The sequence below is a fragment of the Gopherus flavomarginatus genome, chromosome 21 (genome assembly GCF_025201925.1).
Source record: "Gopherus flavomarginatus isolate rGopFla2 chromosome 21, rGopFla2.mat.asm, whole genome shotgun sequence".
Lineage (NCBI taxonomy): Eukaryota > Metazoa > Chordata > Testudines > Testudinidae > Gopherus > Gopherus flavomarginatus.
In genome coordinates this window covers 7,880,090-7,893,372 of record NC_066637.1, presented here as the reverse complement: position 1 = coordinate 7,893,372, position 13,283 = coordinate 7,880,090, and the positions used below count along the sequence as shown (strand labels likewise).

Genomic DNA, 13,283 nt, shown 5'->3' with positions numbered 1-13,283 from the left:
TTCAGGGCAAGGTCAACCAATGGTGATGCGACGATGCCCATGTAGTTGAATTTAGCTCTTCATAAAAGCATTTCTTTTTCCACCTAACCGGCTTTCAGTAAGATTGCTTCCAACGACGCAAAGACCGCAGAGCAAATAAACAGGATTTGCAGTTGCTCAGAGGGAGCTAGCACCAACCAGACCCTCTCCACTCCAATGAGGTCAGCCTTGTCCCTTCTCAACCTGATCTAGTCTGCCACTTTACCTGGTTAAGAGAAGTTAAGTCAAAAATCCCCAGTTTATTATTTTGGTAATAAACTAGGTTGCTGTGCTCACTGATGCAGCTACACAATCCTTCTGAGCTAATACCAAATTGGTAATAAGGAGACAAAGGAGCATGTAACTGCAGCGATGAGCACGATATAAGGATCTACACAGACTAGACTAGAATATCTGACGTTTTCTCTCATTCCCCTGGCCCCCCTGCAATTTATTACGAGTTCTCATAAAATCACAAAATCAGCTTAGTTTGGACAAAACCCAGGTCGAAACACCTGCTCCCACAGACCTTGCTGCTGGGAAAAATACGATAATTAAACCAAAAGCTTTTGTTGGGAAGTTGCATTTGTTGTATAAGCAATTAATAAGCTATATTGTATGTATATTTTCTGTGTTTCTAAACGGTTGGGTGAATTTAATGTTCCTCTGTTTCCTTCCTAAACCGTTGTGTGCTGTTACTGTGAGCTGTTAATAGTGATCTGTTCCTCCTCAGAGGTGAATGCATTTCAGTGATTATTGAGTGAACTCTAAGAGTGATGTTTACATCTATCTTTTTTTATTGTTTTGAATGCTTTGTGAAAAACAACCCAAAAACCCCTCCCAAATTGTGGCACCAACATGCTGTTTGCAAACCATCACTTTGCTTGTATGCTCTAGCTCTATGCCATACCCACTATCTGTCTTGTCTATTTCGACTGTCAACTCTTTGGGGGCTGGGATGATCTCTTTGTTAGTACAGCACCTGTCACCCCATCTCGCCTGGTCCGTAGGCACTACCATAAATAATAATCTACATAAGTGCTTTACAATCTAAATTGGCATTAAGGAAAGCAGGTAGTTGGGTCAGTGCCTGAGACCTAAATGATAGATCCTTGATGTAAGATGCCCATTCATGATGCTTACGAGGAAGGTGGCCTGCTCCATCACATGTTGCCACAACCCGCCTGTTGTCTGGTGGCGTGAATTTAAACAAAGGGACGCTTACGGAGGCAAATACTCTCCTACCAGAGCCAACGGGCTTAGGACAAAAAACAAATCTGAAACGCACCCTGTGAAAGGATTGTTGTTAAGCATAGCAACATTATTGTAAAGCACCTCTCCCCCCAGCGCCCCTGTTTGCTTTAAATCCTAATCTCCTCTTTGTATAGCAGGGCCCGACCCAAATGCCGACACAGCAAGGCCTGGGATTTGGGGGCTGACATCACTGTTGCCTCTGATCTCGGCATTGCAGGATAGAGAATCCAGTTGTCCAGCACTGGGGGACAGCGCCAACCCTGGCTGTAAATTGTGCCGGCTCTGGGAGATTTTTGCGTGGGTGGTCGTTTGTTGGGGTTTTTTTTTTTTTTTTTCCTTTTAATGCGACTTTGATTTCTCCTCTCCGTGTGCCCTGTCCTCTTTGGGAGAATCCCAAAATCAGGGTATGAAATACCACACAGGGTCATGGCCTTTGTGAGGGTGCTGAGCCAGCCTTAGTGGCAATACAGTCACCCCTAAAGCACAGAACACCCCCAGCCTAGCCCATTTCTGTAGCACCCCAAAGAGGCAGCCATTTTTATCACAGCGGAGGTGAATGGTGAGACGATTAGGAAGCTTGGTTTAAAGGTCCTGATTTCCCCCCGACCCCCAAAAGCTCTCTCAGACTTTAACTGGTGTGGTGGGTGCTCAGCAACTCTGAAAATTATGCCCATTGTCAGAGGTGTTTAGGTGCCTAAAGATGTGGATAGACATCTGGTGGGGTTTTGAGAAGCACCAAAGCCAGTTCAGTGCTGAACGTCCATTGGTTTCAGTGGGAATTAAACGCCGAATATGCTTAGGCTCTTTGTGATGTGCTTGGGTCCATGCACTGAGTCGGGAATCAGCCAGAGTTAGGCTGAGCTGCTGGTCCCCAGGCATGTTCCGTGAGACCCCTCGCTGTATGGCCAGGCGGAACAAGGTGGAGGGTTCGCTGTGTGGCCGGGACCCCAGAGTTCTCTCTGCTCTTGTTCTCTTCGGCACAATCTCTAGAGCGCTATCCATGGCACCGTTTGACAGCGAGCAGGCGCACAGGACAGGTGTGGTGACAGCCCTGGATGACAAGGGTCAGCGTGGGAGACCTCCCTGCTGTGCCTCCTGGTTGGGAGCTGTCCTCCGCTCTCCTAAATTCAGCCATGGTCATCACGTGTGAATCCACGCTTGCTGCCATGGTGGCCAGGGTCCTACCTACACACAGTGAAAGCTTTCCCAGGGTCTGGACCAGAGTGTCTGGAGCTCTGAGGGCAACCGTTTTGGAATTCAGGTGCTCAGCACCTCTCAGGATCAATCCCTGCTCTAGCTTATTGCACCGTTTCCGGAGCCGGGTGACCAGGCTCCTTTGCATTTAAATACAGTGGGGCCTTTTGTCTGAAGGCTCTCGACTGAGTGAATAAATGGAGCAGCATCTGCAGCAGCTGTCTCGGAGCCAGCTGTGCTCTCTTATGTCTGAACAAGTGCCATGGTATCTATATGGGAATGATTAAGTACAGTCCTCGGAATTTGGGTTCCATGGACAGAGCAGATGCAGAGAGAGATGGTGGTGTTATTATTAAAGGCACAATCAACTTCAATTATTATTTTTTAATTGACTAATTTCCTGAGGGATTATTGCTCTCTTACGGATGTTTAGAAGGGTCTTTAGGGCAGGCTGAGGAGAAACCTCACTGGACATACTCCTGCCCCCACCCCACCCCCTCGGCCACGCATCTTCCTTTTCTCTCTTCAGTGTTCGCTTTGCTGCTGCTGTTCCTTGGAGATGGCCTCGCATGGTGCCTGGGAAAGGGAGTTCACCCACCAAGGTGCACGTGAATAATGTGTTGGTGCTGGGGCTTGGGACAGGGAGCCCAACTGACCCCCGGGAAGGGATGAAGCTGGCTGCAAAATGCTGGCAAATGCAGAGTAAACAAACTGGCCAAAAGAGTTGTTCTGATCTCATTTGTACCTAAATATTTACACTTTGGATTACACTAAACAAGTTTTTCAGAGGGGATTGTGATTTTTGTTTCAAGTTGATGATGTCTCTTGAAGTGCAGAAAACTTAGTTTCTTATTAGTTTGCAAAGTCCATTAAGTTCCCTTAAAGCAAATGCTTCTGTGATGATGATTTAAAAAAATAAAAATCAGTGCCACCATCTCACCATTCAGAGGCAACCCGACAATAACCAACCAGGTTGTGCAGCCCAGCACTGAGAGGCAACCCTACAATAATAAACCAGCGTTGACAAATGTAAGCCAGCACGTCCAGATACCCGTCTTTAACATACAGGAAAGAATCCTGGTGGTGGTGGTTTTGAGGTTAGGGGTTTTTTGGTATCTGACACACAGCAAAGCAAAAATGAACTTGAATTCATTGACGGTTACGGTGCAAAGTAAAAAGGAGCAATAAGATCAAATTTGACTCCACCCACCTGGCCCCTGTATAGGTCTCCGCTGCGCTGCAAACAGCAAATGCATCATTGTAATTTCACTTGCTAAAGCCCTCAGCCAGATGGATTGGTAACGGCCGTGGTTACCATGTGGCCAGCGCCTGAAGCCGGTATTTCACAAGCCAGCTGAAGTTACGTGTTTAACATCTGTGGGGAACTGTCCCTCGATAGCTTTCACCTTGTACAACACACATAGAAAATGGCCTATGCATCTGTATTGAGAGCTCGGAGAGGGTTTGTTTTCAGATGACTCTTTTTGGTTAAACAAGGCCATAAAATAGAATTTGGTGTTATATTTTTAGTTGCAGAACTTAACACAGTTTGGAAGGCAAAGAACTTCTGATCACCCTGACAGTAGGAATGAACAGGGTATAAACGTGGAGGCCCCATATTTGATTTCTTGCCTGTGTGTCTAGTGGTTGGAGCAGTGGTTTGGAAGTCAGAACTCGCAGCTACGAAGGCCAGACAGGACCATTAGACCATTTAGTCTGACTTCTTGTCTATCACGGATCACAGAATTTCATCTACTTCGTCCTGTGTTGAACCCAGTAATTTGTGCATCCTATTCCTGGCTCTGCCACAGACTCCTTGTGACTTGGGCAAGTCACGTAACTTCCCCGTGCCTCCATTTCCCCATGTCAAATTATTCCTGTTGGCTTCATTGAGGGTGGTTTTAGGCTTCCTTAATGTTTGCTTGGTGCTCCAGCATTGCAAAGTGTTCTTTTGTGAATTTGTTTGCAAAATTCCAGGCAATTTTTCTTTCTAGCAAAACAAATTTGGTGTTGGCAGTTGTCCAGTTTTAACTCAGTAAGTGCATGCATCATGGTGGGTGGGTGAAGGACTGAATTCAATAAGGAAATAGCCTGTAGTGATGTCCCCCCCCCTCCCCCCCGTGACTCTAACTAGCGAATTGGGAGGGGGGGTGGAGGTAAAGGTTTTTAAATCATGGTATGTATAATCACAAGGACACTGTCAATTTAGTCTGGTTTGATGGCTAATCGTTACTGGGGGGAAAGGACACGTAAGAAGAGCATTTTGCTTTAGTGACGAATGAGATAAGCATCAAGAAGTGGAGTTGGGGACCAAAAAATGCTTCTGGTGTATATATGTGGCTGTGTTGGATATCAATGACAATTCCTTGCATGCATCAGAGGGTGACATTTGGCCTCACATGCTCTAAATAAGAGCTCTGGGAGTGATGAGATGTAGGATGCCGATATGTTAATTGAATTGGGAGGCATGGAGTTTCTGAGAACATCTCTAGCTGTTGCGTGAAGGCAGCAGGGTGAAAGAATTGATTTTCAGTCCAGCAGACTGCCAGAAGTTATGCTACCATAACCACCACTATTAACTAAAGGAAACCCAGAAGCGCTCACAGAATTTTACCGTGGTACTTCACACTTCTGTAAAACCTTGAGATCTGAACACCCTTTCCGCAACATCTCGGAGGCAGAGGGGAGGGGATGTATAGATATTACTTCACCATAGTGGAAATGCATCCACCTCTGGGGTGGAACATTGTGTTTAACAGCACAACATTATGGGGTAGGAAGTAAAGAACACAGTGCCTCTGTGAAACTGTAGCTAGGATTTAGGGAAGCAGAATGTAATTCCTTGAGATGGAATTTGGCCAGAATACCATTTCCCCCCCCCCCCCCCCCCCAGGACTGTGACATTTTTAATGACCATGAATCGTCAGGCTTTCAATTTCCTCTGAATGATCTGACACAGTGACCCCTATGGCCATGCTTGGGTATTGGTTCAGCACTGAGGGAAGAATGACACCATTCAGAACAACCATTTATCCAATGTCTAACACACATTAAGAAAGTGTGGGCCTTTGCCTTCCTCTAGTGGCTGGTCTGCTGAACGGGTTAACAGCCTACTGCAGTTGCAAGCTAGTGGAGTTGTTCCTTTAGCTCAAGCAGTAGGGGGCAACACTTCTAGCATTGGACGTTTAAGGTTCAAACACTGTTGCAGGCCTAAGGGATAGATCTTCCATTTCTACTACGAGGCCTTGGAAAGCCAGATAGCAATCTCCCTGTCAAACCTTTTTATGAGGCAAACTCTACTTCATACTCAATACATCTCAAACTGTTGATTTATTTTCCTCCCGATGGGTTTGTGGATGCTCTGGTAGTAAACGTGATGAACTAGAGATTTGATCTACAGCATGTCTCTAGATTTCTGTGCTGGGCTTTGGATGGAGAGGAGAGGCTGGTTTTGGTGAGCGTGATGAAAGCTCAGAGTTTTATTCCTTCCAACCCAGAAAGAAGCTCGTGGTCTTGTGTGCTGAGATTGGCATTAGACAGAAGATCCCCGCTAGAGAGCATCCAGTGAAAAGCTGGCAGTCGTATCCCAAGAAAGGGATAAGCTTTTCTCTTTCTGCATAGCCTGTTGGTCTGGTACAGTTGTAATGACTGACCTGTGGGATAGGGAATCGAACTTTATTTGGTCTTTAACCAGAGATCGTATCACTCTGATCGGTTAGAGGGTTCGGGTTTAGAGGAACTTGGGTTGCTGCTGCTTCCTCCTCCTTCCCCTGGCTGTACTTTTCAAAACTGTCCATCTGCTTTATATTAAGGAATTGGTGACAGGCATGAGCCGGAGCGAACTCAGCAACCGCCACTCTCCCTCTGTAAATATTACTCTGCTGAAAAAAATTCCCTCCTAATGCTGAACAGAAGACTGAGCACTTTCATGTGGTTGAGATCGGGGAAGGGGGTGGTGGGGGGGGGACGGTCTTTGTGAGAGCATATTATTGTTGATAGCGTTTGGAAGGGAAACGAGATTCCTGGCTGACTGGCTGCATTATCAGCAGTAATATCCTCCTGTATAGCTCTCCCATATGCCGTGTGGTGGGTCTAATCTCTCATCTGATCTTTCCCTCTCTGCAAAACTGGCTGCAGCAGATGATGCTCCACCAAAACCCACGCTCTAGAGCTGGAGACATGCTTGAGGAATTCCTAACCTATCGCAGAAGAGTTTGAAACCCAACCTCTATCCAAACACATTGCTGCATGCTAGAGAATGAGTCAGCGGTTACTCCGCCTGCAAATCGCGGGACTCAACAGTGTGTGCCCTCGCATTGTGTGGTGGGAGTTCTGGGGAGAGCAGGGAACCAATCTGGGGTCTCGTTATTGGGTTGGATGCAGGTATCACTTGATGATGGTCTCTGGCCTGTGCTGTTCAGGTCAGACTGGTCTTAACATCGGTTTCTTCCCCAGAACGTCCAGTCTGGTGTTTTGTTGCTAAACAGTCGACCCAAAGTTCTGAAGCAAATGAACCACGCTGGGGCTGAGCCCAGCTGGCACAGGTGCTGCAGGGAGAGGTGTGGGAGACCCCATCCTATCTTGGTACAAGGACCCCCAAGCTGTTCCAGCCTGGCAGCCGCAGTCAGGCCTAAGTAGAGAGTGTGTAGCTAAGTACTCATTCCAAAGATGAACTAGCATAGGCCAATTTTCTGCCCACATTTTCCCCTGCCCCCCATCTCTCCTGCCCAAAGTCTTGGCTCACTCTTGCCCTGGAGTGCACCAGTCTTGTGCGCCTCTTGTGCAAAACCTCGAAGGATCTAAGGGCATTATCATATTTGTATTCTGTGGCTCCTATCCCTATGGCAGCGGTACCTTGCGCATTATCTGCTTTAAAGGGATTTTACATGCCTAATGATCCTGTTATTCCCCAAAAACTAGTCTGGTTGCAGTCCCTTAGCAACTGCCGCATCTTGACTCAGTCTTGCGTTACTTTAGGGCTGCAAAGCACATTTTAAAGGCTCTTGCCCACGCAGATCCAGTATGTATCGCATAGATGGAGATCTGTTAAAGACAACTCGTCTCCCCAGCCACTGTAGGATGGCTCCCCGCCGTATATTTGCTGGCGTTTTGTCAGAGTGATGGAATGATGGCAGGAAAATTGACTTGTATTCCTTTTGTTTCTGGTTTCGGTTCCGTGTTTGCTTATTATTTGCTTCCAGATTAATGACAGATATAGCAAAACAAACATTAGTGTCAGAGAAAAGCAAAGGAAGCCAAGTATTTGGTTCCCCTGGGGTGGTCGCAGGACCTGCTAATAAAATATTGCTTCCAGACAGATTCTGTTGGGATCTTTAAGAATAGCTTCCGCTTTCTCCGTATCCCTAGTGGAAGGCAGTACCTCTCTGAATCAGAGCGCAGGAGAACACAGCCAAGGGTTTCACAGTAACGAGTGATTTTTGTACCATCCACTTGAGATGGGTTAAAGGGGCCTGGTTTTCAGACAACGCTGAGCACTTGCCCTCTGAAAATCAGAGTGGCATCTCAAGTGGGCCCCCCACGAACTGAGATGCTACCGATCACCAATTACTCTTGCAAAACTTAGCCAGTGGATTTGCCCTCCCCTCCCGTGTGGGAGTAGCATCCCATAAACATCTGCCAATGCTCCTCTTCCCCCCCACCCCATTATCACTTTCAGAACTCTTCTCTGCCTGGGTGCCTCTAAACAACTTGACAATGGTTAGGCTACTGGAGTGTGGAAACCATAGCCCAGTAATGCCTCATTGTTTCCTTGTGCTCCCCTCTCTGTTCTTTTGTTCTGTGTTTGTACAGCACCTTGCACAATGGGGTGGTGGTCTGTGGTGCTACGGTAATCCAGATAAATAGTCATCGTTCAGTTCCTGTCCATAGGTGGCATTCTCTTACCATGCGGTTTTAGCCTGAAACGATCATGACTAAGCGCTGAATCCGGCAAACATCTCCAGACACTGGGCCCAGAGCTCATCCTGAGCTGACAACCTCCTGCATAGAGTTCCTTCAGCGGGGCTCCCGAGCGGGTGTATAGTTCCCTTTGCAGGGTCAGAGGCATAAGCAATAACGGTGGGGTGTTGCATGTCAATCACAAGTTTGCTCAATGCATCGTAGACGGCACATACAAAGCAGGTTTCTGAGACGGGCTCACTTGAAACGTTTGGAAATTTTGGAATATTTTTGGGAAAAAACGAATTCATCTCCCCCCCACCTCAAACCAGCTCTAGTCCCAATCTGAACGACTTAGTCGGTAGAGAGGAGACAACGCTGCTGGAAGGATGGGAGGGGAGGAGAGGAGACGGGTTACAGGCCTATGATTTTTGTGCTTACAAGATGTACATGTGTTTTGACGGTTCCCATCTTTTCTATCGCTGAAGAAGTCCCAGCCTCGGTAACCAAGGGACCCAAATTCCTTTGGAAATCCCGACTTTGTCAGTGCCTAGCATGATTTCTGCAGGCCGTGCTGCCGAAATGGGCTCTTAGGAGTGACTGAAATGAAGCAAGCAGGGAGACCTAGAGGACCACCTTGTGGAAAGGATTGTAGCACTCATTACGCTGAGTGTGCGAGGCGGGAAATAATGTGTACACAGAAGAATTATGTGAGCATAAATATATTTCTTCTCTGAAAGAGCTGCTCTACAGGAGTGCATACAAGGGTGATTATTTCCTAATAAGCATATGAGCATTGACAAGGAAAGCTCCAGGGGAACCACATACTTGCAGTGTGTGTGTGTGTGTGTGTGTGTTTGTGTGTGTGTTTGGGGGGGTGGGGAAATAAATGGAACATTTAATTATGGTACTAGAGTCAGATGAGGCTTGTTACCAGAAAACTGCATTGAGTCCTGCAGCTCTACTATCCTTCCCCCTTTCTCATCCGCTCCATGGAGATCGGGGAGAGGCTCTGCAGGCCTCCAGCTGGCAAAAGTCGCTAGGGCACAAGAAAAATATTTGTAAATAAGTTTGTTGCTCAAACATTTTGCTCTTGATGGGCACCGGGTTTTTTAGCGGCCGTTGATCTCATTGCTCCTCAGATGCCAGGTTCAGAGCACCCCATACGTAATGCAAAGGGCGCCTGGCACAGCGAGGCCCCCTGCATGCCGCAGAGGGGCGGCCCACCTTAGAGAGTCACACCTGCCAGAAGATAATGACTTCAGCCTCTTCCAAAAGCCAGCGGGCCAATATCCTTCAGCCTGGCCCTGCAGGAAAACAAATCTGTGCTCTGCTGGAGCAAGACGGGGAATTGTGTTCCAAGGCGAAGGATCCTTTGCGGGAAACGCTCTGACATCACCTCTTGCCTCCAGTGGCTTAAATAGATTGAAAGAAGTGGGGGAGCTAACGGGGGTGTGGGAACTGCTCCCAAAGCCAGAGAGAGGAGGAGGAGCTGTATCCCTGCTTCCCCTCGCTATAATCTGTGGCCCCCTCTGATGGTAGCCATGGTAGCTTCTCACAGAGGCAGGCAGTTGCTCCTCTACCTGGATTAAAATAGAAAACAGGGAAGTGTAGGAAACTGGCAAGTTCCTCCCCGATGTAACGGCTCTGAAGTCCATGGAGATGCACCGGGGACAACTTTTGTCCTAGCACCCTTCCTTTCAATACACAAGAGCTTGTGATTTCCTGGCGGTCTCTTAAATGCAGTCCACGTGCTCGTTTTCCTGGCTGCACAATCAGTCTAAGAGGCAGCAACGTGCTCCCTGCATTTCCACCCGACTGCGGCAATGTCGTGTCTGTCGTTGGGGGGGCGGGGGAGTGACCTAGTTTCCTGCTGTCTCCATCTGCTGCAATGAACTGAGTAACAGCCTTTGGAAAGAGCTAGTCAGGAGTGTGCTCCTTGCATATCCAGGTGGGCCATGACTGGAAGGACCTTCCTCCTCAGGGCCCCGATTCAGGAAGGCGCTCGAGCTCTTGGCTGACTGTAAGCATGGGAATGAACTCGTTACAGCCCCCAGGGAAGTGCTGTTTACCCCTTCACATAACACATGAACCAGCGGTCACCCAATGAAATTAGTAGGCGGCAGGTTTAAAACAAACAAAAGGTAGTATTTCTTCACAGTGCAGGCAACCTGTGGAACTCCTTGCCAGGGGATACTGTGAAGGCCAAAAGTAAAACTGGATTTGTAAAAGAACTAGATAAGCTCATGGAGGTTAGGTCCATCAATGACTGTTAGCCAAGATGGTCAGAGATGCAACATCATGCTCTGGGTCTCCCTAAGCCATTGAGCCCCAGTCTCTACACTGCAGAGTTAGGTTGATGTAAGGCAGCTTACGTTGACCTAACTGTGGAGGTGTCTCTGCTACAATACTCCTCCCGGCGCTTTAACTCGCTCACTATGCTGACCTAACGAAATCACCTCAGTGAGAGGCATAGCGCTTAGGGCGGTGTCTTTAAGGTGACCGTGTCGGTGTAGACACTGCATTGCTAATGTCACCCTAAGTGGCCTCCGGGAGGTGTCCCATTGTGACTGCTCTGGTAACCGTTTTGAACTCCGCTGCCCTGCAGCCAGGTACACAGGTGTACACCCCTCCTCTTTTAACGCCCTGGGAACTTTTGAAATGGCTCCTCCTGTTTGCTCGGTTTGGAGGGCTAACATAACAACTGCCCAGCTGACCACGCTGGCTCAAACACACTCCTGCCTGGAGTGCACCAGAGAAGGTGGATCTCCTGGGTCTGCGTGGAGGGGAAGCTGTGCAGTCACAGCCGCACTCTAGTTGTAGGAAGTTGGAGGAGGAGGAGGAGGAGGAGGGCTACAACAGGGACGCACAGCAATGCTGCATAAAAATCAAGGAGCTGAGGCAGGCGTACCAGAACGCCAGGGAGGCAGATAGTTGCTTGAGTGTGGAGTCGCACAAATGCCACTTCTACAAGGAGCTGCACGCCATCCTCGGCAGCAACCTCACCTGCACAGTCAAGCCCCATGGATACTTTTTTTTTTTGGGAGGGGGCTAGAGTCACTGGCCCACCAGAATGAACTCTAAGGACAACTTGCTGGACGAAGAAGTGGAGGTGGATGGGGGACAGGTGACCAGGAGATCCGGTGGCGTGAGGAGCCAGGATCTCTCTTTGACTCCTGAGCAGTCTAGCCAGTCCCAGCAGTCTAGCTCTGGTGAGCCTGATGCAGGGGAGGGAATCTCCATTTGCTTCAATATCACAGAGGCACATCTGCTCATGTACTGCTTTTTTAATCAGGCTAGAAGAGGTAATGAAATAACCAACGCAGGGCCAGTTGCTATCTGCTTCTCATTCCCCTGTACAGCTAGGCAGAGGGGACCCTGTGGAACAGTCGGTTTATGCACACTGGGATGTCATGTGAATCCTCCATAGAGATCTTTAGCAAATTTTCCTGGAGGTAGTCTGCAGTCCTCTGCCGAAGGTTTCTAGGGAGGGCTGCCTTGTTTCTTTTCCTGTGGTAGGACACTGTGCCACGACGCTCAGCGGTTACTTCAGCAGGCACCATTGCAGCATTCAGGCTAGCAACATATAGACCCACTCTGCAGCCAAATGCATTCAGGAGCTGCTCCCTTGCAGCTTCGGTTACCCACAGGAGTGAGATCCGCTACAATCCCACCACTGCCTTTGGAAAACACTACCAGTATTCAGAATAACAGCCCTATGTGCTTGTACTGATACCCCAGTGCCACCCAACCACCGCCCCTCCCCGGGCTGCCATCCTGCACTCTGACTCAGAAGGGAAAGTGAGAAAGTTGTGATTGTAACTGTACTTTCCTTGACCAGCCTGTGTTGATGTCAGTGGAATGACCCCAGTGACTTCCCTCCCTCCCTACCCAGGGCTTGCAATACCATAAGTAGCTCTTTCTGTTGGTGTACTCCATCACCAGGTGGTTTGGGCCCAAAATAGGGATATGTGTGTCATCTATCGCCCCACTGCAGTTAGGCAACCCCATTGCTGCAAAACTATCCATTATGTCCTGCACATTGCCCAGTCACAGTCCTTCATAGCAGGAGGCGATTTAATGGCTCTGCACACTTGCATCACAGCCACCCCCGCAGTGGATTTCCCGATTCCCAACTGATTGGTAGCAGTCTGGCCAGCTTCCCCACAGCTATTGTTACTTAAGATTCACCTCGTTGCTATAATCTTAGCATGAAAGTTAGTGCTGATGTGATCAATCTGGGGTGAAATCCATCGACTCTAAGATTCATTCATTCGTTGCAGAGCTCTGCTGTGAAGGGACCTGGTGGCAGAGAGCATGGCTCTCTTGCCATCATTCATGTGATCTAGCCATCATGGTGGGAGTTGCAATGCAGGAAGGTGCAGAAAGATTTAATTTTTAAATCAGTAGCAACAGAGTTAACCATGATGTTCTATGTTTGTGTAACATGCTAGGGATACCAAAGAAACTGGTAAGTATACAGTGACTTCTTGCATTAAAAAAAAAAAAAAAAAACCACCAAAAAACACCACTATGCTTCCCTTGACATTTGCACCAGCCGCTGAAGAGGTAGTGGCCCCGTTGTGGTTGCTGCTGGCCATAATGTAGCATAATATAATATCTTATATTTGTGTAGTGCATGTTATCCCACAGCATTTCTGCAAACTGTGAGCAAACTCCTGCTCGTCTTACTCATGCAAAACTTTCCCCTTAAGAGATGTGTGTGCACACACATGAGAGAGTGAGTACTTATCCTATGCATATTTAGATGTCCAAAAATGTGCATTCCACATCTACTGCGTAGGCAGAATGGAGCAGCTGTTTAGCAGTGCTCAGAAACACATTAGTTTAAGATACAACCTTCAGTTGAAATGGAAAGAGAATTAAGGGTGGCAGATTGGAACCTAGGTCAGGACACC

The 13,283-nt window shown here is 48.0% G+C and overlaps 1 protein-coding gene across 3 annotated transcripts in view; it reads left to right on the top strand.

Annotated features, from left to right (window-relative positions):
- The window catches only part of PUSL1 (pseudouridine synthase like 1), a 63,442-nt gene that overhangs the window by 18,678 nt on the left and 31,481 nt on the right, over positions 1 to 13,283 (top strand). The window lies entirely within an intron of this gene.